We start from the raw sequence: 23209 nt of genomic DNA, 5'->3' as shown, positions 1-23209 counted from the left end.
GAGTCGTTTCCACACTGAGTTTAGGGAGTCCCATGCATGTCTAGATGATCCCAGTATCCTTCAAGGAAATGGTCAAATATGGGCATTCCTTCACAGGCAAAATAAGTGAGGTGCCTTTTCCGTGGGAGGGGGGTGTAGTATAGCTATAGTTCACTGACAAATACTGAAAAAGGTTAGATATTTTCTGTATTGCCCAGCTCTCCCAGACTGAACAATTCAGCTAATCCTAGAGGGCCTATTGATATTGGAGGAAAGGTAGCCTCTTAGCACACAACCATCATTTAAATTTTGGGGTACTGTCTTCTCTAGTTTTCTGGAAAAGTGACATGTGGGTGGTTCTGGCACATCATTCTCAGTTCAGATCATGTAGAAGACTTCCACATACAGTGAACATCACGTTTGGCATCAGAATGCCATGGGATCTTGTAGCCCCTTGAAAGAAGCTCATAATATGAACTTTTGTAGGCTTCCGTCTACTTCCTCTGATGCTTAGTCTCAAGGATCCCTTTGCTACAACAACAACAACAACAACAACAACAACAACATAGTTTATTTATACCTCCCGCCTCTCCCACACATTGAGGCGGGATTACAACCTTAAAAGACACTTAGTACAATTTACAATCAATACAACAATAAAATGCTAACACTGAATTTACCAAGAATTCCTATTAGTTCTCTAAAAATTACAATTCGTCCATCAGCCAACAATCAGAGTCAAGGAAAAGCAGTTGTTATAACCTTTTTATATGGCATTCAGTGGATAAGCCTGCCAGAAGAGATCCATTTGGAATGTCTTCTTAAAGACCTCTAAGGTAGTAATGAGACAGATCTCTTCCAGTAGGTCATTCCATAATCTTGGGGCTGCGCCAATGAATGCCTTATGTGAAGTTGCCATTAACCTGGTATTATAATATTCTAGTAAGAACTTCTCAGATGTTTTTAAAAGTGTGGAGTGTATTATGTAGGAAGAAGTGCTCCTGCAAGTAACTCAGGCCCGAGCCATGTAGGGCTTTAAAGGTAATAACCAACACCTTGTATTTCACCCGGAAGCTAATTGGCAGCCAGTGAAGAGATTTCAGTATTGGTGTTATATGGTCAAACCTAGATGTTCTGGTGACCAATATGGCTGCTGCATTTTGAACCAACTGAAGCTTCTGAATTTGGTTCAAGGGTAACCCCAAGTAGAGCGCATTGAAGAAGTCTAAACGAGAGATTCCCAGTACAAGTACTACTGCTTCAAGGTCCTTTCAGTCCAGGTAGGGACGCAGTTGGCGTATCAGCCAAAGCTGATACCAAACACTCCTGGCCGTCGCATCTATTTGGGCCGTCAATTGTAAGGATGGATCCAGGAGTACTCCCAAAATGTGAACCTTGTCCTTTAGGGGAAGTGTGACCCCGTCCAGGACTGGGTGACAAAACTCCATCCCTGGACTTGGGGTACCTATCACGAATACCTTCATTTTCTCTGGATTCAGTCTGAGTTTATTTTCCCTCATCCAGCCCATTACCGAGCCAAGACAGTCATCCAGAGGAGAGATGCCATCTCTAGTCACTGCAATAGTTGGGGACATAGAGAATAAATTTGGGTGTCATCAGCGTACCGATGATACCGCACCCCATGTCTCCGAATGATCTCTCCCAGTGGCTTCATGTAAATGTTGAAAAGCATAGGGGACAGAATGGCACCCTGAGGGACGCCAAATGTCAGCTCTCTCTTGGAAGAGCAGCTGTCCCCCAGCTTCACCATCTGGAACCTGCCCAAGAGGTAGGAATGGAACCACTGGAGCTCAGTGCCCCCAATAACTAACTCCCTCAGGCATTCCAGAAGGATACCATGGTCTATGGTATTGAATGCCGCTGAGATATCTAAGAGCACCAGCAGGGTCACACTTCCCCTGTTGATGCCCAGACGGAGGTCATCGACTAAGGCGACCATGGCGGTCTCAACTCCATATCCCACCCTGAAACAAGACCCCTTTGCCCTCCAGACAAAGAAGGCAATATCTTTGAATTCGACCTACATGTTTGGAAATGAGCGAATGACTTTGCTGGTGCTAATGTTTTTCCTAGCCATCCATCCATTTCTCTCCCACCACGTAACCCACGGTGCATTTTCTAGTGCTAACTGAGAGATTCATCTCCTCCATCAGGAAACACTTCTGATATTGTGAGCCTTTGCAGAAGGAGGGTGTCCATTTAGTTTTAGAACTCAGTTCCTCACTGTAATAGAAGATGGTTGGGGTTTTACTCAAGAGAAATATTGGATCCTAACATGAATATTCCTTCACAGTCAAAACCGGTGGGAAGTTTCATGAGAGGCGGAAATAGGCATACTTCTTTCCTGTGTGAAGACATAGTGTGAAAGCATTTAATGTTCCCAAATTCTCCAATAATATGGCCCCTCATAACCACTAAATGCTTAAGAACTCCATACACACACACACACACACACACACACACACACACACACTAGGAGCCAAGACCTGAGTAAGATCTTAAATTGTTCCATTTTTGTTCTTCATTATACGGGTCCTTGGTTTTGTGGAGGTTTAAAAAAAACCCCACCAAAAACAATCTCCTATTGGTTGTTGTTATTATTATTATTATTATTATTATTATTAGGCTGGGACTCCGTGGATTTAAAATCAAAGAAAGCAGCCTAGAGGACCTTCTGTGGTTTGGATACATATTGATCAGTCAAGTGATGGAGAACAAGGCTCTTACCAGTAGCAGATTGCCCTGACCTAAAGCCATATTGTTCACCCATGAAAATATTTTCTTGTCTCAACCAATCCAGTATTTTCTCATGTGGGTGGATAGCGTATATCCGGCTGACAATGCTTAACAGACTGATTAATAGATTTCTCTATAAAATCATCATCATCATCATCATCATCATCATCATCATCATCATCATCATCATCCCCAAGTCTTCAGACATGCATACTGGAGATCGATGTAGATCATAAAATCCTAAAATTGGAAGAGACCGCAAGGGCCATCCAGTCCAACCCCATTCTGCCATGCAGGAACTCTCTGAAAGCATCCCCAACAGATGGCCATCCAGCCTCTGTTTAAAGACCTCTAAGGAAGGATACTCCACTACACTCCAAGAAAGGAGTGTCTTCCACTGTCGAACAGTCCTTACTGTCAAGAAGTTCCTCCTAATGTTGAGGTGGAATCTCTTCTCCTGGAGCTCGCATCCATTGCTCCAGGTCCTGTTCTCTGGAGCAGCAGAAAACAAGCTTGCTCCCTCCTCAATATGACATCTCTTCAAATATTTAAACAGGGCTCTCATATCACCTCTTAACTTTCTCTTCTCTAGGCTAAACATCCCCAGTCATTCCTCATAGGCCATGGTTTCCAGACTCTTCACCATTTTAGTTGCCCTCCTTTGGACACATGGCTCCAGTTTCTCAACATCCTTTTTTAATTGTTTTGCCCACAACTGGACACAATATGGGGTCTTACCAAAGTAGAATAGATGGCTCTAATACTTCCCTTGACCTAGACACTATGCTTTTATTGATGCAGACTATAATCGCTTTGGCCTTTTTAGCTGCCGCGTCACAGTGGTTCTGATTCTAGGATAGGACAGGATAGGACAAGATAAAATAGGACAGGATAGGATAGGAAACTATAGAACAGGGTAGGATAGGATAGTACAGGACAGGATAATACTATTATATCACCCTTTAACCTTCTCTTTTCCAGGCTAAACATCCCCAGCTCCCTAAGTCTTTCCTCATAGGACATGGTTTCCAGACCCTTCACCATTTTAGTCTCCCTCCTTTGGACACGCTCCAGTTTCTCAACATCCTTTTTAAATTGTGGTGTCCAGAACTGAACACAATATTCCAGGTGGGGCCTGACCAAAGCAGAATAGAGTGGCACTATTACTTCTCTTGATCTAGACACTATACTTCTCTTGATGCAGCCTAAAATTGTGTTGGCTTTGTTAGCTGCCGCATCACACTGTTGACTCATGATGGATGGCACTGCTAAAACTGGGATCCACCACTAAGCATTAAGCAATTCTGGGGGAATATTACCAGGTCCAGGTATTTTATCAGATGGCTGGTCAGGAAGGTTCTTCACGTTGTCCAACTGTACCTCTTGATGGCTGATGAAAATGTACTCTGGTGGAAGTCTAGCTATGGCAGGTTGAAGTAAATGTCACCAGAGGACCTGTGTGTATGAGGCGGATTATATTGGAGGAGGTGATCTCATAGGTTACCTGGCCCAAACCATGTAGGGCTTTAAAAGTAATAAGCAACACTTTGTATTGTGCCCCGTAACTAACTGGCAACTAATGGAGTGATGTTAATATTGGTGTGATATGATCAGTTTTAGATATACCAGTGGTCAATCTGGCTGTTGTATTTTGAACTAACTAACGTTTGCGAACTTGGTACAAATGTAGTTCAGTGTACAGCACATTGCAAAAGTCCAGCCTTGAGGTTACCAGCATGTGCACCACCATCTTTAGGTCTTCCAATTCTAGGAAAGGATGCAGCTGGTGCATCAGCTGAAGTGGATAACAACCATGGCTGCATTTTCACAATTATAATACCAATAGCAATAGCTATTCATAGTGAACTCAGCACTCTCTAAGTGGTTTGCCATGTGTAAGCCAATTGTCCCCAACAAGCTGAGTAATCACTTTACCAACTTATGAAAGGATGGAAGGCTGAGTCAACCTTGGAGCCCTGGAATCGAATGCACAACCTTGTGGCTGCAGTATTGGCATTTAACCGCTGCACCAGCTCTGTCCACTCCTTAAGATGTCAAATATGCTCATTTTGAAAAATATAACTGTGCAATCAAGAGAAATAATTGTAGCCGCATCCTTCCAAGATACTCTACTTTTCACTAAATGGACCTTCCATTAGTAATGCTTGATGTCTTGTCTTCCTGTCCGGTAAAGCTGCCAAGACTACTGATAAAGGCTCAAAACAGCCTAGCAGAGCTTTGTAACCAAAACAAAAAGTCTTTACAAATACAAGAAATAATGTATAGTATCCAAGTACCAAGTACTACTTCAATGTCCAGTAGAAAGGGGTCAAAAAATCCAAGGATCCAGGGTTCCAGAAAGGCAGATCCAGAGAGTCCAGGCTAGTCAGTAGTCCAAGAGGCAAGGTTTCAGGCCACCAAGTACAAGGGAGTCAGAGAAACATGCTTTCACCAAGAAAATCAGATAGGCCCGGTATACACGGCACTAAAGTGCCATGCTGGGCCCATACTAGGGTTAAGGGACAGCGTGGCAACTGCATGGTCCCTAACCCTATTACGGCGCAGCACCACAACAATGGCGGCGCCCCATGTATACAGGCACCGCCATTGTTACATGACGGATGCATAGCATCTGCACGTTGCACAGTCATTGTGCTGTCGCAAGTGTGCCATTGGCACACTTGCAACATCACAATGGTGGGTGAAAAAGAACCTGTTTTTTGTGGGATCTTTTTCCTCCACAGGGAAGCCACACAGTTTGGTGGCTGCGGCTTCCCTGCGGATGAAACAAAGGTGCAGGCAGGCTGTCCTTTTTGGACAGTCTGTACTGCGCCAACATCTCTGACAAAGGAGCTCAATGACTTGCACCTGTTTATATTACCCAGTTCCTAATCACAAGTGCTTCCTGATTGCTGAGTGTTTCTCATAAAGCCTCCTGGACTAACAGAGGTATGCCCTTTCAGACCTTTGCTGACTAAAGGTGGGTACCTCAATGTCTTTTTTGTCCATATCTTCTGTGTCTGGAATCTCGGTGGAAGGCTGGGCTGCTGAGTTTCCTGACACAGAACAGGTTCTGCTTCAGCTGGCAAAGCAGAACTAGGACACAGCTCAGCTTCAGGTTCTCCCTCAACCTGGGGCTCAGCCTCAGCCTCTTCATCTTCTGAGTCCTCAGCCTATCTGAGCATGACACTTCCATTGATATCCCATTGCAATCTGTGTAGATTGATTTAAATCCCTTTAGTCTGTTGGATGCTCTGATCATTCACTTATGTATTCTGTAAGTTCCACAATGTTCCTCATATGTGTGTTGACTGTAGTTATGCTTTCTATTGAAGTGCTGGTCATGACCTATGAAGCCTTACATGGCTTAGCTCCAGACTATCTTTATTGGCCAGATCGATGCTGGGGCAACCGCTTGCCAGGGCATTGATCTGGCCTCTGTAGAGCACAAAAAGGAGCCAGAAAAACCAGCTCGAAGGGTGGCCATAGCTGCCACCGCATGGCGTAATGATGCCCTTTTGGTGCTGTGCCATTTGGACACAGTGCCAGAGGTGCGTCATCATGGCATACCTCGTGTAGATGGGCACGCACCAAAATGACACCCGAGTGGCACGGTTAGGGCTTTGAGTGTGGGGACGCTCAGCCCTCACCCCATCCACAGGCCAGCACTTTTCGCCAGTCTGCCGACCCCCTGTATCCCTCCATATGAACCTGTCAGGCTCCAAAGATCTATGGGGAAAGCTTTCGCTTGGTCCTACTACCATCACAGGCTTGCTTGGTGAGGACATGAGAGAGAGAGGCTTCTCTGTGGCTGCTCCTAGACTTTGGAATGCCCTTCTACAGGAGGCCAAGTTGCCCCCCTTCCTGCCTTCCTTTGACTGGCAGGCAAAGACATTTTTATTCAAGTATGTATAATCGTGTCAGGGAGGCATTATGCAGGGCATGTGTTTATGGGGCTATACAGACTGCCCCTTTGAGGAGGCATGCAGCCGCCTCTTTACTGGCCATATGCTGTGGCACCGATCTGGTGCACAAAAAAGAGCCAGAAAAAATGGCTCCTTTTTGCACCCTCGAAGAGACGCCATAGCCATCTCATGGCATGATGACGCCCCTTTGACACTGCACCATTTGGACACAGCACCAGAGGTGCAGCATCATGATGCATGCCGTGTGATCAGCGTGCACCATAATGGCACCCTGGTGGCAGGGTGACGTGTCCAGCATGCAGGCGCTGTGCCGTGGCTCCACCCACAGGCCAGTGCTTTTCGCCGGTCTGTACAGGACCTTAGGGGCGAAACAGATGGGCAGGAAAAAGTGGCTTGAAGCTGCCTTTTCTGAAGCCCACATTGAAACCCCACCAACTGCACCGCCGGCTCTCAAGGCAGCTGGAGTGCTCATGCCATGACCACATGATATGGTTTAAAGCCAGGAAGAAGGGGAAAAAGGCTGCTTCTTTTTGAAACAGCTTTCTGCATAAGGGCACTTTCTTGCTGCCTTCAAGGCATGTGTCATGTAAACACCACACCTTCAAGTCAGCCTGAAAGCACCTCTTTTTGCCTGCCTGTTTAGCCCCTATGTTATGTTTTTAACTTTTGCATGTTTATATAATTGTGTGTTGTTTATTTTAGCTGGTTGATTTTAATTTTCTTTTAAATTTTTATTGTAAAGTTTTAAAATGGTTTGTATTGTGTTCCACCTTCTATCCCTTCCTGGGATAGCATAGAAATGTAATAAATAAATATTTTGGGGTTTGGGGACAATTCAGTTTGAAAAAGCAACACAACCCCTTTGACTGGAGATGTTGAGGAGGCAAGATGGAGGAGCAAAAGCCGGTGGGAGAGATGTGTCATAACCATTGATCTGTGGTTCAAGGGGTTTGAGCCCTATCAGTTTGGACCACATACGAGGAGAATCAGAATAGGATGGCAGCAGGTGCGTGTCGCATTTGTGTCATCTGTGGCTTTGGTACACATTGAACATGGAATAAACCTGTGGAACAACCATGGAGACGTACAAACATAGCTGAAAAGTATTGGGATTTTATTGAAGGGCTCATTTGCCTTAACCCAGTAAGGGGTACAAATACACTTTGTATTGGGGAAAAAGCAATTGCATGTTACAGCCATTTACATCTTGTTTGGCTTGCCATTATGAATGACACCACCACATAGTGACCCCTCATTGCTTGCGCATAGTGATATGATCCCTTCATGGCTGGGATCATATCTCAGTAGAAAATCTCACCAATATTGAAGCAGCAGAGATGTATGCTGGGAACAGAAAGCCAAAATGGAGCAGCGCTTCAGCTCTTCCCGACTGAAAAATTCATGCCAGGATCTGCCAGCATGCCCAGTGTGTTATATCACAGTAATGGCAAGCCTGTGCACATTTCATACTTCCCATTTAATAAGCTGCCAACCTTAATAGGTTTTGCGTTTGATTCTAACATGGCCTAGAATTTGGAGAGGTGGAGAGGGAGACTTTGCCTTTATGTATATTGCTATACAGACAGCCCCCTGGGAAAGTCACTTCACAGCCTGGAGGTTGTATTCCCAGTTGAGTCCCATGACTTGTTGAAGATGTGTTTCCTCCACAGGATCCAGTATGTGATGGATAAACCCGACAGCCTTGAGACAAGCAAGATTTCAGAAGCGATGATGTGGAGCAGCCAGGATCTTTCTAAATAATAGTGTTAAAAAGAGAATATATTAGTTTCTGCAACACTCCTAGTTAGAATAGTCATACTTGAACATAGATGTGCCAATATAACTGTTAATCCAATACACTTTGTCCATTTCTACATGCACAAATGGTAATCTATCTCTCTATCTATCCATCCACCCACCTTTTATATGCAGATCTACCCAGAATGTCATTATTTTGTTTTGGTTTTCATTTGAAGACAACAATGTTGTGTTAACTGTTGAATATATGGCATCTTGGATTCATGCTTGAAATTATATGGTAAATCCCAAAGACAGTGGTCTAGAGCAGTGCCATTCTCCTGTCTGTTTAAACCTTGACAATCCGTAGCATTTCCCACATTCTTATTTGTGATTTCATTCCCATCTTGATAGTCAAGATGTCAAGCAGCCTTGGCATGAAGCATACACACACACACACACACACACACACACACACACACACAAATCTTGCAACTGTTTATACTCTCCTATGGCACCCTTTTCCTTTGGATGATCAAGAGATTGCTTGGTGAAGGAAGTGATACCTTAGACTTAGACTTCCCTGCCCACAGAATCCACTTTTGCCAGCAGAACCACCTTCTGCCAAGACAGCTCTGAGGTGGTGGGCATGGTGTGCCAACAAGGAGATGACCTTGTGGTACCTGCCTTATTTGCAGAACACTTTGGCATAGCTGTATAGTAAGTAGAGTAAATGGACAAGGAAGTGGCCATCATCCTGTTAAGCATGGATAGAAGGCCCCATTGTACTTCCAGCTGGATGTTGTTGCTGTTGTTACCCTTGAATTGACCTCGACTCATATCAACCCTGTGGATGAGACATCTTCAAGCCCACTATCTTCCACTGCTCTGCTTGGGTCTTGTAGATTTAGGCCTGTGACTTCCCTGATTCAGTCTATTGGTCTGGTGTGCTATCTTCCTCTCTTCCTCTCTTTTACTATCTTCTACCTTTCCTAAAATTATTATATTTTCAAATGAGTCATGCCTTTTCCTGAGTATGAGAAACTCAGTTTGATCATCTTGGCTTCCAGGGGGAGCTGAGGCTGGAGACGTTCAAGGACCCATTTGTTTGACCTTTTGGCCATCCATGGTATTCTCAGCACTCATCTCCAACACCACATCTGAAACGAGTTGGTTTTCTTCTCCACTTTCTCCACTTTCACATCCATACATGGTGATGGGGAATATTATGGTTTGGACAATTCTAACTGTAGTATTCTTTAGGGTCTTGTCTAGTTCTTTCATCTCGACCTGTATGAGAACAATGGAGTTCTGAACCTGCAAGATGCACAGGAAGAGATCAGACTTCTCACTACCTTAGATGCCTTTAAGAAGGCACTCAAGAGGGATCTTTTCTGGCAGGCCTAACCCCCTGATCTTCTGTAGACAACCATAAAAGGACACCCCCATTATGAGCATATCTGTTAGACTAGATGTTGATATAGTGATTTTTATTGATGTTAATGCAATGTTGTGATTTTGTGAACTGTATTTTATATGGAACCGTAATTTTATTTTTATTGATGTAATCCCACCTTGATCCCCAGGGAGAGGTGGAAAATATAAATAAAAACTATTATTATTATTATTATTATTATTATTATTATTATTATTATTACAGCACTGTGAGTGAGGGTCCACTTTTGATGGCCTCCATGGAGGGAGACCAGAGGCCTTTGGGTTGGGATGTTGGGCATGAGGATGAGGTTAGCGGCAATAAATAGGCATATCTGGGGATTTCACTCTCACTTGTAAAGTCCTGAGGCTTGGGTTTAGCTTCCAATTGAAGGCCAGCGGGTCATTGGATGGCCCATAAGGTCAGGTATTTCACCCAAGGGAAATCTAAAGGGGTACTCAAGAGGTGACACCTGGCCTCAGCTGAACCCACATCAAGTTTCTCGCCCTTCTTGTAACTTCCAGGATCGCCATGATGTAAATGGATTCTAGGTTAATGAAGTAGCTCTTATTTAACTGGCCTCCCCGCATCCAGTCTCATGACTCCATGGTCGGCCAAAGTCAACTGACTCCTAAGCAAAGATTAATTAAACCCTAATTGCAGTGGTTTAGCTAGTTCCTTCACCACCACCATCCACCCTCGACCCTTTGGAGTTACCTACCATGTGGCATGATACTTTGAAGGGCTGGTTGGTGTTGCTAATGCGGAGCGGTGGGATAATAACAGAACACTCTGCTGGGCGAATCCTCACATATCTGTCGGGAGAAGAATCGACAAACACCCAGTCGTCGTTTTTGCTCTTACAGGTGCCACCGCCATGGGAAGCACATGGCAAACTGCAGCATGCCATCTTGAAGGACTGCCAGGACCCTGTGAGATATAAGAGGGGAGGGGAGTGAATGAAATGAATAAAGCTATGTATGCTAATACTGGGAACCCCAATAGAACAAACATAAGGTCATATAGAATGTAACCCTCTTCAATGTGTCAAGGGAAGTAGTCCAAGTCTTACTTTAACTTCTTTTTAATATTCTTTCTTTCTTTCTTTAACTTCTTTTTTATTTTCTTTCTTTCTTTCTTGAATAAGTCATATTGGCAAAATATATTGGGGGTTTTTAACCACTATTCTAATATCAAATTCCTTCTGAGATTCCTTAGGAAGCCCAAAAGGCCCTATTATATACATAACAGGGAATGCCAGGATGTTTTACTGAGGGACAGGGAGGACTTAAATGCTCTAGAAGTAGAGTAAATATTTGGGGAAGGAACAGACTAGCTCAGTAATGGACTGAGGAAGCCCAGTGGGCACTGAACGGTTGTGGATCATTGAACTGGGAGGAACTGGAAAGCTATTGAGATGGGGGAGTAGAATACCCTAAGGAAAGGGTGAGTAAGCTAGGTGGAATCCTAGCTAAGGGACACTTTATGCCACAATATTTTATGTTATTGATTTTATTGCAACTCTTCAGGTTGCAATCCTTTGCCCATTGGTGTGGGGGTTAAGTCCCATAAGGAGTCAAGGTGATGTGCTGGTTTGAGTGTCGGACTAGGATTACAAGCGACCATGGTTGAATGTTCAACCCTGGAAACCCATTGGGTGAGCTTATTGAAGCCACATAATCCCAGTCTTGGAGGAAAGCAATGGCAAATCTTCCCCGAATAAATCTGGACAAGAAAACCTGTGGGTTGCGATCCCTTTGGGAGTCAAATGACCTTTTCACAGGGGTCACCTAAGACCATCGGAAAACACACATGGTTTTAGGAATAATTTTAGGGTTGGGGGTCACCACAACATGAGGAACGATATTAAAAGGTCACACCATTAGGAAGGTTGATAACCACTGCCTTAGGAGAAGATCATCCTACATTGGAGTTGACTTGAAGGCACACAACAGCAACGTCAAATCCCATAAGACTCTATGGAATTTATATCGATGTGTATATGTATTTAATTGTGTTGTCAGTGACTCAAACTTGAGATTTACACACACACACACACACTGCAGTTTTGGTTACTAATAACAACACTAAGCTTTTATATAATATTTTGCTCATAAAGACTATATTCCAAGTCTGTTTATGACTAAAAGATATTAGCCGTCACAATTCAATATAATTAAGGTAAAACACAAGCAATAAACTGCAACAACAGTAATAAATTTAAAGCAGAATATATGCAGCAAGCAAGGAAGCTCATAATGTATTATACATATAATTTGCACCAAGCTTCACAATGACCTTCTCAGTTATGTTTTGTTCTTGTTGTGTGCCTCCAAGTTGTTTCCAACTTAGGGAGATTTGAAGGAGAACATTGCAAAGGATTTTCTGGGGCTGAGAGTGTGTGACTTAACCCAAGGATAAGCAAAGACTCAAACCCAGATCATAGAATCATAGAGTTGGAAGAGACCGCAAGGGCCATCCAGTCCAACCCCCTGCCATGCAGGAAATCGCAATCAAAGCATCCCCGACAGATGACCATCCAGGCAGATCTCCAGAGTTTTAGTCCAATGCTAAAATCACTATATTGGCTGTCAAGTTAAGCTATTATGGTTTATTCAGGTGGTTTTCTTCTTATGAGAAAATACATGGAGAAACCAGTCTCTGTGACTTGCTGAAGTGCTCCCTTGATCCACTGTTTCAACAAGATTTTAACAAGAGTGTTTTTGTTTGTTTTAGTTTTCCATCTTTATAAGCAGAGACTCATCATTAAATAATTACATACAAACAGGAAAATCATTTATGTTTTGTACAGTCCGCCCTTGGCCAAATACCGCACATGCTCAAGTTCCATTCAAGTAAATGGGGCTCGTGCACGCGGCGGCGTGGCGGCACACGCGCACCATGGGCACGCGCCCCATTCATCCAAATGGGACGTGCCACCCCTTGTGCCCCGTGTGCTGAAAGCTGCATATAACATGGGCACACTGTATATACTCTATACACATAGCCTGAAGCTAACTTTATATGCACTAATTTTAATAATTTTATGTACGAAGCAAAGCTTGTGTGCCCCGAACCATTGGAAAGCACAAGCGTCACTATCTTAGCTACCCTTAAGTTTTGGATTTTGGAGGGTTTTGGATTTCCAGATAAAGAAGATTCAATCTATAAACATAAATGCATCCTCTGCATATATTTTTAAAAACTCTCATGGTTAATAGTCAGAAATAGATAAGTGAACAGAAATAGCGAGGTAAGTGAAATATCAACATGTTAAGATAGTCATCGATCAGCTTTTTAGCATATCTGATTTCATTCGCATTATCAGGGACAGGGGAAATGTCACTGACAAACAATTAAATTCATTAGAGGTTTAACTTTGCATTGCAAAGTGCTACATTAAAAGTTTGCCATAATCACCGTAATGCATTTACATTTTAATATGCCTCTTATTTCATAGACACTCCGAGAGCCTTTAGAGCTGAAGAGCAGGGTATAAATACCATAAGTAAATGAATTAAATAAATGGTGCTTTAACTATTTGACTACTGGTTTTTAAGTCATGCACCATCTTTTAATTCATGAGTGAGCCGTCTTATGTCTCACCCGGGAGAAAGATGGGATATCAGTTCATAAATATTCATAACCTATTCAAATGACTCATAAGTATACAAACAAATAAACAAACTCACTGCATGACCTCGAGAGAAGTCACTATCAACCTCAGAGGAAGGCAAAAGCAAATCTCCTCTGTATAAATCTGGTCAAGAAAATCCTAAGAGAGTGTTGCATACATTTGAGTCGACTGAAGGGCACATAACATGGAAGCCAACCTGATGCAGTGGTCTGAGCATTGGATTAATATTCCTCGATATCGGGCTTCTAATATCTGCTTTGACATCTAAACCCATTGGTTGATCTTGAGCCAGTCACACTGTCTGAGCACGAAAAGTGGCAACTCCTTTCCCCAGCGACACATCTTACAAGAAGTCCCCATGATAGCTTTGCTTGAGGGTCGCCATAAGTCAGAAATGACTTGAAGGCATACAACAATTGTAAAATGATCTCCGTCTAAGGACCCTGACTTCCTTCTCTTCTTTTTCACTGAGTTCTTGAAAGTCCAATATAGCAACTGGCTGCTTTCCTTTGTTAATGGTCAAACGAAATGGATGAAGCAAAGCTTACCTGACTCTTTGGGCCGTGGATGAGAATGGATGCAAAGAGAGACACTGAAAGCGCTGACGGGTTGTAAAACACTTTTATACAGAGCTTCTGTGCGGCGTTTATTTTTTTAATTATAGGTTGGAGCGAATGATGGTGCCAGCTTCAGAATTCAGCAGCGTAATTATTTTCCAAGCTATAACAGAGGAATGCGATTCATCGCTCATGAACATGCACTCTATATTCTTAGCCCCATTGACAAACGTGTCGAGACTCAAATATACCACCCTCCACACACAGAGTTGCATGTCACAAAATCCTGACACATCTCTTTGCATCATAGGTTCGGAGATGAAAAATAAAATGGATCTCCACTGGAGGGCATAGTAAGAGCATCCCTGACATGTTCCCCATAGGACCGTGGTTATCGGGATTAGAGAAGAATGAACCTCTGTGAATATTTACTCTATATTATATTATAACATAGAGCCACCATGGTGTAGTGGTTTGAGCATCGACGAGGATATACTTACAATATGGAGCCACCATGATGTAGTGGTTTCAGCATCGACGAGGGTATACTTACAATATAGAGCCACCATGGTGTAGTGGTTTCAGCATCAACGAGGGTATATTTATAATATAGAGCCACCGTGGTGTAGTGGTTTGAGCATCGACGAGGGTATACTTACAATATAGAGCCACCATGGTGTAGTGGTTTCAGCATCAAAGAGGGTATATTTACAATATAGAGCCACCGTGGTGTAGTGGTTTGAGCATCGACGAGGGTATACTTACAATATGGAGCCACCATGGTGTAGTGGTTTCAGCATTGACGAGGGTATATTTACAATATAGAGCCACCATGGTGTAGTGGTTTGAGCATCGACGAGGATATACTTACAATATGGAGCCACCATGGTGTAGTGGTTTCAGCATCAACGAGGGTATACTTACAGTATAGAGCCACCATGGTGTAGTGGTTTCAGCATCAACGAGGGTATATTTACAATATAGAGCCACCGTGGTGTAGTGGTTTGAGCATCGATGAGGATATACTTACAATATAGAGCCACCATGGTGTAGTGGTTTCAGCATCAACGAGGGTATATTTACAATATAGAGCCACCGTGGTGTAGTGGTTTGAGCATCGACGAGGGTATACTTACAATATAGAGCCACCATGGTGTAGTGGTTTCAGCATCGATGAGGATATACTTACAATATGGAGCCACCATGGTGTAGTGGTTTCAGCATCGACGAGGGTATATTTACAATATAGAGCCACCATGGTGTAGTGGTTTCAGCATTTCATCAGGGATTAATTCCTTGCTCACCCATGAAAACCCATTGCGTGACATGAGTAAGTCACACATGCTCAGCCCTAGAAAACCCCATGATAGGGTCCTCATAACTCAGAAATGGCTTGAACGCACACCACCACCACCACCACAACAACACATATTTATAATGTGCTAAAGTGCATTGGATTATTTCCCCTTGTATTCGTTTTAAAAACAAACAGTTTCTTTTCATCTTGAATAAGAGTTACTTTCTTTTTAAAAAAATATTAATAATTTTATTATATTAAAAATAAAACTGTACAAATATAGACAAACTATCATACATACAATACCATGCCTACAAAGGACATAACACAAACATAATACAAACACAGTGATATCTCAAGTTTCAATTCTATTAATTTTCCTTTAACCAAGTCAGTCTCCTCTAACTTCTTGTTTTATTACTTTAAGATTATACATACATACATACATACATACATACATACATATATCCTTACATAACTTTATCATCGTTCATCTCTGTATAACTTACTTCAAAAGAAATCTTCATATGCGTAAACTCAAATATCCATTTTTAGAAATTATATGACTATCATAAATTCCACCATTTTTCTTTTCCATATTGTTGGAGACAGGCCCATCAAATAAGAGTTTTGAATTTGTATGTACACAGCATGTGTAGTGGTTTGTTTGCTGGACTGAGACTCTGGAGACCAGGGTTCAATTCCCCGCTCTGCCACGAAACCCGCTGGGTAACCTTTTGCAAGCCACTCTCTCTCAGCCTCAGGGGAAGGCAATGGCGAACCCCCTCTGAACAACTCTTGCCAAGAAACCCCTTGAAAGCTTTGCCTTTGGGTCACCATGACTTGAAAGCATGCAGCAACAACAATGCGCAGGGTGTCATTGTTACTGTATTGGACAAGGATTCTGGGAGACCTAGGATTTGAATCCCCACTTAGCTATGGAAACACACTGGATGAACTGGGCAAGCCACTCTCTCTCAACCTCAGAATGGAAAGGCAATGGAAAGCCTCTTCGGAAGAAATCTTGCCAAGAAACTCCTAGATGGTTGCCATAAGTTGGAGTTGACTGGAAGGTACCTAACATGGGAGTCAGCATGTGTAATGGCTTGAGTCCCAAGCCCTATTCCCACTTACAGATCAATCAGTGTGCGATCCGAATCGATGGATCGATTCGAGAGCGGAGCGTGGTTCCCACTACATTTGCCCCCATTGCATTTTTTCCTCCAAAATAACCCACTTGTGGTTCACATTCATGAATGAATTGATTCGAAATGATTCGGTTCCAGCCGAATTTGAATTGATTCCAATTCGCGGCTGGGTCACAAATCAATTTATAGAAAAAGAAATGGAAAAAAAACAGTGTCAAAAAGACCCAGGTTGTCAGAACGCAGTCTACAAAGCTATACATGTGATAGTCTCTCTGCCTAAGAGAAGAGATGAGACATTTGATGAGACATAAGAGACCAACCATTTACAAAGACCTAACTGGAAGGAAAGCCAGTGTAAATGAATCTAGTTTAGGGTGACTGGGCTTTGTCTGAGGTTGCGTTAAGACAACACCTAGCACAATATCTTCTTCTTCCAACCCACATATAACCTGTCTCCCACCTTTGATTTGTTGGGTGTGGAACTAATCCATTGTCACACAATGGGTTAGTGCATGTTGCCCATAGCACAACGGATCACACAACTGCTGGACCCAGTGTAACAAAACTGAGATATATTTGCACCATGCTAAAAGTCCACTGGATGTTGGATGATGTTCTTGTAGTGAAGAGACTACTTAAAAGCATGTTAAAAGCAGAAAGCAGTAAAGTGAGATGCTCCACATCCTCTAAGATGATCAACTGTTTATTCATTTTAAACTAATCCAACGTAATTTGTCCTGTATAAGCGATGATCTTCTTCAGAGACCTTCAGGAGAAAGCAGTGGAGTTGTGAACACACTTCAAAACATGGGACCATCGAATATTAAAAGAACTTTTCCATTGTTTCGGAGAGTTTTCATAACTCTTTCCCCCATTTCCGCAGAAAACCATTGGGCACTGATAACATTTGGTTAGCACCAAAATGCTCCTGATACCATTATTCCCCAGGGTTCATCTTCCTTGCCTTGGACCCATTAAATGTACATCCGAGTGGATGTGTTCAAACTCGCTTCCATATCACTAGTGCATCTGGAGGCACACAAACTATTAGTAGGGATGGTTGAGGAATCCGGTTGTACAAAACTCACAAAACCCAACTGTCCTTTTTTTGCACTGCAGGGAAATGTGTGGATGAGAATGTGCTTATCTACTGGCTTTCACAGTCCTTGGTACAAAATATCGTTCTTAGCATAAAATGCATCTTTAAATATAGAGTAAGAGTGAGAACCCATCTGGTGCCATGGTTTCATGTTAGACTTGGACTCCAGGATGCTAGGGTTCAAATCCTAGCTCTGCTATGGATTTTCAACTATCATGACCCTAGAGTTTTATTGGCAACATTTTGGCAGAAGAGGCTTGCCATTGCCTTCTTCTGAGTCTAAGAGAATGTGACTTGTCGAAGGTCAGGCAATGGGTTTTCATATAGTGGGATATTCCCACTACAATAAGCTCCGAGTTTCGGCCCAGTTATGGCGCTTTCCGCCTCTGTTCTGGCCATCATTATAAGTTAAGCACTAACAGGTTGTGTATCTGGATAAGCAAAGCTATCATTCCATTCCTTCCATATTCAGTGAAAAGGACTCCAATGACCTCACGTTCTTTTTGTCCCAAATATGAAGAATGGTGACTATGTCGGCAGTTTTAAAATTAAAAACAAAATTAAACTCTTGGCCTAAATCTTGTAGTCGGTCTCAATTAGAGTAATTGGATCAACTGGATTTAGCTTCGTATTGATTCACCATTTGACTGATGATATAGTGCATCTACTCTAGCTCACACTAACCAACCGGTCTTCTGGCCCTCATCTAACTCTAAAGAATAAAATGTGCCATCAATTAGAAATGTGCATTGTCAGTCTCTAGCATCAAGGCACTAGTTTGAGCCTTCTATTAATATAGGCATAATAAGCCAAGGAAGGTCATCATAGCGTCAGCTAGTCCCATTTGCTTTTTTACAGGTTATGTAAACTTATGAGCAGAACTCTGAAGCCACGCTATAATAAGGGCTATTATTATTCCATTAATGCTGAGTTATAATAACTATATATCCTGAACAGCACTGCAGTGGTAGAAACAACTATTTTAAGAATCTGGTGAACCAAAGAAAGAGTCCTGAAGTGCATCTAGGGCGACCTTCTATAACCTGTTTAGACCAAACTCATCAGTCCTGCAAAACACAACTAATGTCTATGTAGGATGAGCATCCTTTTTTGATTGTTTCTAGATGGGGTGGATTAGTGAGGCCATATTCTAAGCCTTCTCGGTGTGGGGACTCTTGAGACAAACTTTCCCTTAGAATCATAGAATCATAGAGTTGGAAGAGACCACAAGGGCCATCCAGTCCAACCTCCTGCCATGCAGGAAATCTCAATCAAAGCATCCCCGACAGATGGCCATCCAGCCTCTGCTTAAAGACCTCCAAAGAAGGAGACTCCACTACATTCCGAGGGAGTTCGCTCCACTGTCGAACAGCCCTTACTGTCACGAAGTTCCTCCTAATGTTGAGGCGGAATCTCTTTTCCTGGAGCATGCATCCATTGCTCCGGGTCCTAGTCTCTGGAGCAGCAGAAAACAAGCTTGCTCCCTCCTCAATATGACATCCCTTCAAATATTTAAACAGGGCTATCATATCACCTCTTAATCTGCTTTTCTCCAAGAAAAGTGTTGTATTTTCAAATTTGGGTTCCGGATCCCCCCACGCAAGGGGAAATCCACCTATGCTCATACCCCATAGGAAAAAGTGAGGTGCATGCTCATGGTGGTGCGGCATTGGGTGCACGGCGTGCACGTGTGCCATTGCTTTTAACTTTGTGTGGCTTCCGCATAAGCTGGAAGCCGCATATAGTGCGCCTGCATATCGTTAGGTTTAGGGTTACCCTAACCCTAACCCATATGTCACAAGCTTGTGGTGGGCACACTTGTCAACTCCATCAGCCACAGTTTGGTTGCTGTATCAGAAGCTGATTATGGAAAGCTGAAATTCATTAAGTGAAACTTAGGTTTTGTAGACCGGGGGGGGGGGAACCATCCTCCAGAGCCAACATTACAAGAATTCTTGACGAACCCCAAAAAATGGCCAATGGGAGGGGATGCACAGAGTCCTTATGATACAGTGGACCCTTCCTATCCATGGATGGGAAACAATATGGAACTCAAGTTCCATATTATCCAGTGGATGGCAATGTACACAGCACAAGTCAGTGTGCCTATGGGCATGGGCCACTGTTGGATAATATGGGGCACGGCAATCTGCAGACGCTCACATCCGCAGATGGGAAGCCGGCTGATACCGAGGGCCAACTGCGCATGCCACTGTTGTTCTTCAAGGATAGCCTGTCTTCAGCTTTTCTTCGGTGTTCAACTATGGATGGGAACGTAGCAATGGTGTGTTTGTCTCCAAAATAAATATTCTATCCCTTAAGGAAATGTTCCTCAAAATTCTAGCACTGCATTAACTGATAATGTCAGATAAGTACTAAGAGGATGTGAAAAAACAAAAGTAAAGGTTCCAGATATTTCTGATTATCAACTTCAGAACCTCTGCAATGCTAGACATTTGGGAATAGAAGGACAATTTCAATGGTTTTTGTTGATGTTTTAGTTTACTTATTTTCTTGCTTGTTGTGTGCCTTTTTATGGCATCCATTAGGGAAACGTATCATGGGACTTTCTGGACAATATTTGTTCAGAGGGGGTTTGCCATTGCCTTCATCTGAGGCTGAAAGAGAGTGATTTGCCTAAGATCATCCACTGGGTTAACATGGCAGAGCAGGGATTCAAATCCTTGTGTCCCAGAGTCATAGCCATGCAATTTCCAAAGCCTGAATTCAGTACTTATTTCCTACAGAAAATTCACTTATGTGGCTGTTCGATGCAGAAAACTGCATTTCTGTTTCCTGGCCCCTATCTTTCTTACAACATGTTTTTTTAATATTCTCGACTTGTGTTACCTGTCAAGACTGGGTGACCATCTTTGAGACACCAACTGCAGTGACTATCCATCTCTTTCCAATTCACTGTGTTGGTTACCTCTCTTAAGGCCATTTATGGCTAGGGACTCCATCCATTGCTGAGTGTAACATTGCCAAGCATCTAGACTCTCATTTGATAGACCAAGCATGAATCAACAGGTGATGCTAACTCACCTAGGACTATACTTTGAAATGAAAGCATGCAATTTATTCAGTTGCTTTCCTGGCAATGACCATACTCATAAATATATATAAAAAGAAAGGAATTTACAGTGTCTAACCAGGACGCCTTGTTATGCCATTCCCAGAACAGGCATGAGCAGTTATTAAACATTTGATGGAGTTGGGTTTTCTGGGAGGAGGGGAATGCAATGCATACATCACTGCTTACGGCAACCTGGAGAGAAGAGTGTTGTCTCCATGTGACACCCCAAAACCGTATATAAGCACTCGCCGTCTCACAACTCCTCCAACCGATCTCAGTGTCTTCCAGCTGAATCTCCAAACTTTGCATTTTGGGCAAAGCTCGGTGAGTTCCACTTGACTTTATTGACCTTCTCCATCTGTGTTGAACCTTTGTATTTATATTACAACTTATCTTCTTAACAGAAAGAGACAGCCTTCTCAGTGGCTACTTTCAGCAGCTACTCCATTTCATAAAAGGCATGGCTAGCCCCATCTCTATTCTCCTTTCTCTAGCGGATGAAGATCTTTATTGCTATGGGGTTTTCTTTTAACATTATTTTATTCTTTTCTAATAATAATAATAACAATGGTGTTATTTTTATTTAAGCAAATCTTGTTTTCAGCCATAGCAAGGTGCCTTCAAACCAATGTTGGACAAATGGAGGCATGTCAGTTAAACAAACTAACAGAGAGTGTCAGTTAGTCAATGGCAAGGGCAACATGTTCTGGAAATGCTTAATGTGCTTTTCCTTGAAGTTCTTAAAAATCTAATGATTTAGAAACTTTAAAATTTCTCTGGTTGAAGATGGAATCATAGAGCTGGAAGGGGGCCCATAGGCCATCTCAGTGCAAGAAATCCACCTAGGACAGAGGTTCTTTTATCGTCCAGCTGTTTTGGACTTCGGTACCCAGAAGCCTTTGCCAACATGGCCAATGATGAGGAAATCTGGAAGATGAAGTCAAAAACATCCCCAGCCCAGACGTTTTTCAAAGACGCCCAGAGAAGAACCACCTTTCTAGGCCATTTGTTCCATTTCCAAAATGCTCTTAGCATCAAGAAGTTCCTTCTAATGTTCAATTGAAATCTACCCTCCTATAATCGAAAACCATTGGATCTGTCACCCATCTGTTTTCTCTTTGCCAGGCTAAACATGCTCTACTCCCTCAGCCTTTCTTTGTCTGTTCTGTTTTCCATACCTCTTATCATCCTTGTTGTCCTTCTCTAAAGCTGCTCCAACGTGTCTATATCCTTCTTAAAACGTAGCACCTACAACTGAACATAATAGTCCAGAGGAGTTCTCGACTAGCAAAGCTTATCATATAGTAGTCCAGATGAGGCCTGACTAGCCTAGCATCCCTTGTCTTGGAAACTACAGTTCTGTTAATGCAGGCTAAAATATTATTTGCTTTATTTGCTTCAGCAGCACCATGCTGCAGTAACCATGTTTGCTGGGTCGAAATTGAAGATACTTTGGCTCTCTCGTAACTTATGTATCCTTTCCCCATCACCACCTTGGTGGGTATTTGCGATACTGAGCAACGTGGTAATGTCAAGAATAGAAAAGAACAAGGAAAACATACTAAGGGCCTATACAGGTGGGTAGCATCCAGCTGCCCCTATACTGGCCAGATTGGTGCCACAGCAGCTGCACACAGTGGCATGGATCTGCTCCCTATAGGGAGCAAAAAGAAGCCACCCCAAGCAGTTTCCTGGAAGGGATGTCATAAGAATCGTGGTGCCCCTTCCACACTGTGCCGTTTGGAGGCTCCACTACCTGTGCATCACCATGGCGTGCCCCGTGTGGACGGGAGAATGCCAAAATGGCGCACAGGCAGTGCGGGGAGGGCTTTTTTCCTGTCTGTTGAGCCCCTAAGTGTTCTTTCATGGTTTCTTAAACCATCTAAAATCTGTTCCCTGGATTCTGTTTTGAGATGTACCCAAGCTGGTTCTGTTTTTCTTTTCTTTTGTTTTTTCTTTCATGGTTGGCTTGGACTATCCAAGATTTGTGCACCTGAAATTACTCCTATTATCTTCTTCTGCATTTCAGATTTCCTTCACCTCCTCAAAATGGCCTGTTGTGGTACATCCTGCAGTTCCGGATACGGTGGCAGATATGGTGGCAGCCATGGTGGCCATGGAGGAGGTAATGGAAGCACTGGAACCATGGTTGATCAGATTAAAGGTCTAGAATCTTACATCTGCCCTGGTCAAGTCACCTACCTTGCCCCTGCAGCCCGTATGCAAGATCTTGGTGGTGTCAATGTGTGTTGCCACAGCGTGTGCATCCCTGAATGTTGCAGACCCTGTGGCTCTGGCCATGGTGGTTTCCATGGAAACGGAGGAATAAACGGTGGAGGCCTGTTGGTCCACCTCAATGACTCAAGTAGCACTGTGTGCCTGCCAGCCCCATTCCTGTGCAGCGGAATCCATTGCGGGGAAACATGTGTCTCATGCTGCGATTAACCCTGTGGGCCAAATTAAACCGACAAGCTGAAAGCCAAGGATCCAAGGAACCACTGAAGACATGAACAGACATCCAAGCTCAGGGGCATGATTTCCAGAAGGGATGCTTGTGTGCC

The 23209-nt window shown here is 43.1% G+C and overlaps 1 long non-coding RNA gene across 1 annotated transcript; it reads right to left on the bottom strand.

The window, feature by feature from the left end:
• Window positions 1–8114: 8114 nt before the first annotated feature.
• Window positions 8115–22928, bottom strand: LOC149301843 (uncharacterized). The gene is made up of 3 exons (XR_016272113.1): window positions 22851–22928; window positions 10556–10764; window positions 8115–8415 (listed from the first exon to the last, which is right to left on the bottom strand). It is a non-coding gene; the product is annotated as an uncharacterized LOC149301843 (long non-coding RNA).
• Between the last annotated feature and the right edge of the window lie 281 nt (window positions 22929–23209).

This window comes from Sceloporus occidentalis, unplaced genomic scaffold (genome assembly GCF_023333645.1).
Source record: "Sceloporus occidentalis isolate IW3139 unplaced genomic scaffold, rSceOcc1.0.p SCAF_20, whole genome shotgun sequence".
Classification (NCBI taxonomy): domain Eukaryota; kingdom Metazoa; phylum Chordata; class Lepidosauria; order Squamata; family Phrynosomatidae; genus Sceloporus; species Sceloporus occidentalis.
This window is presented reverse-complemented; position numbering and strand designations above follow the sequence as displayed.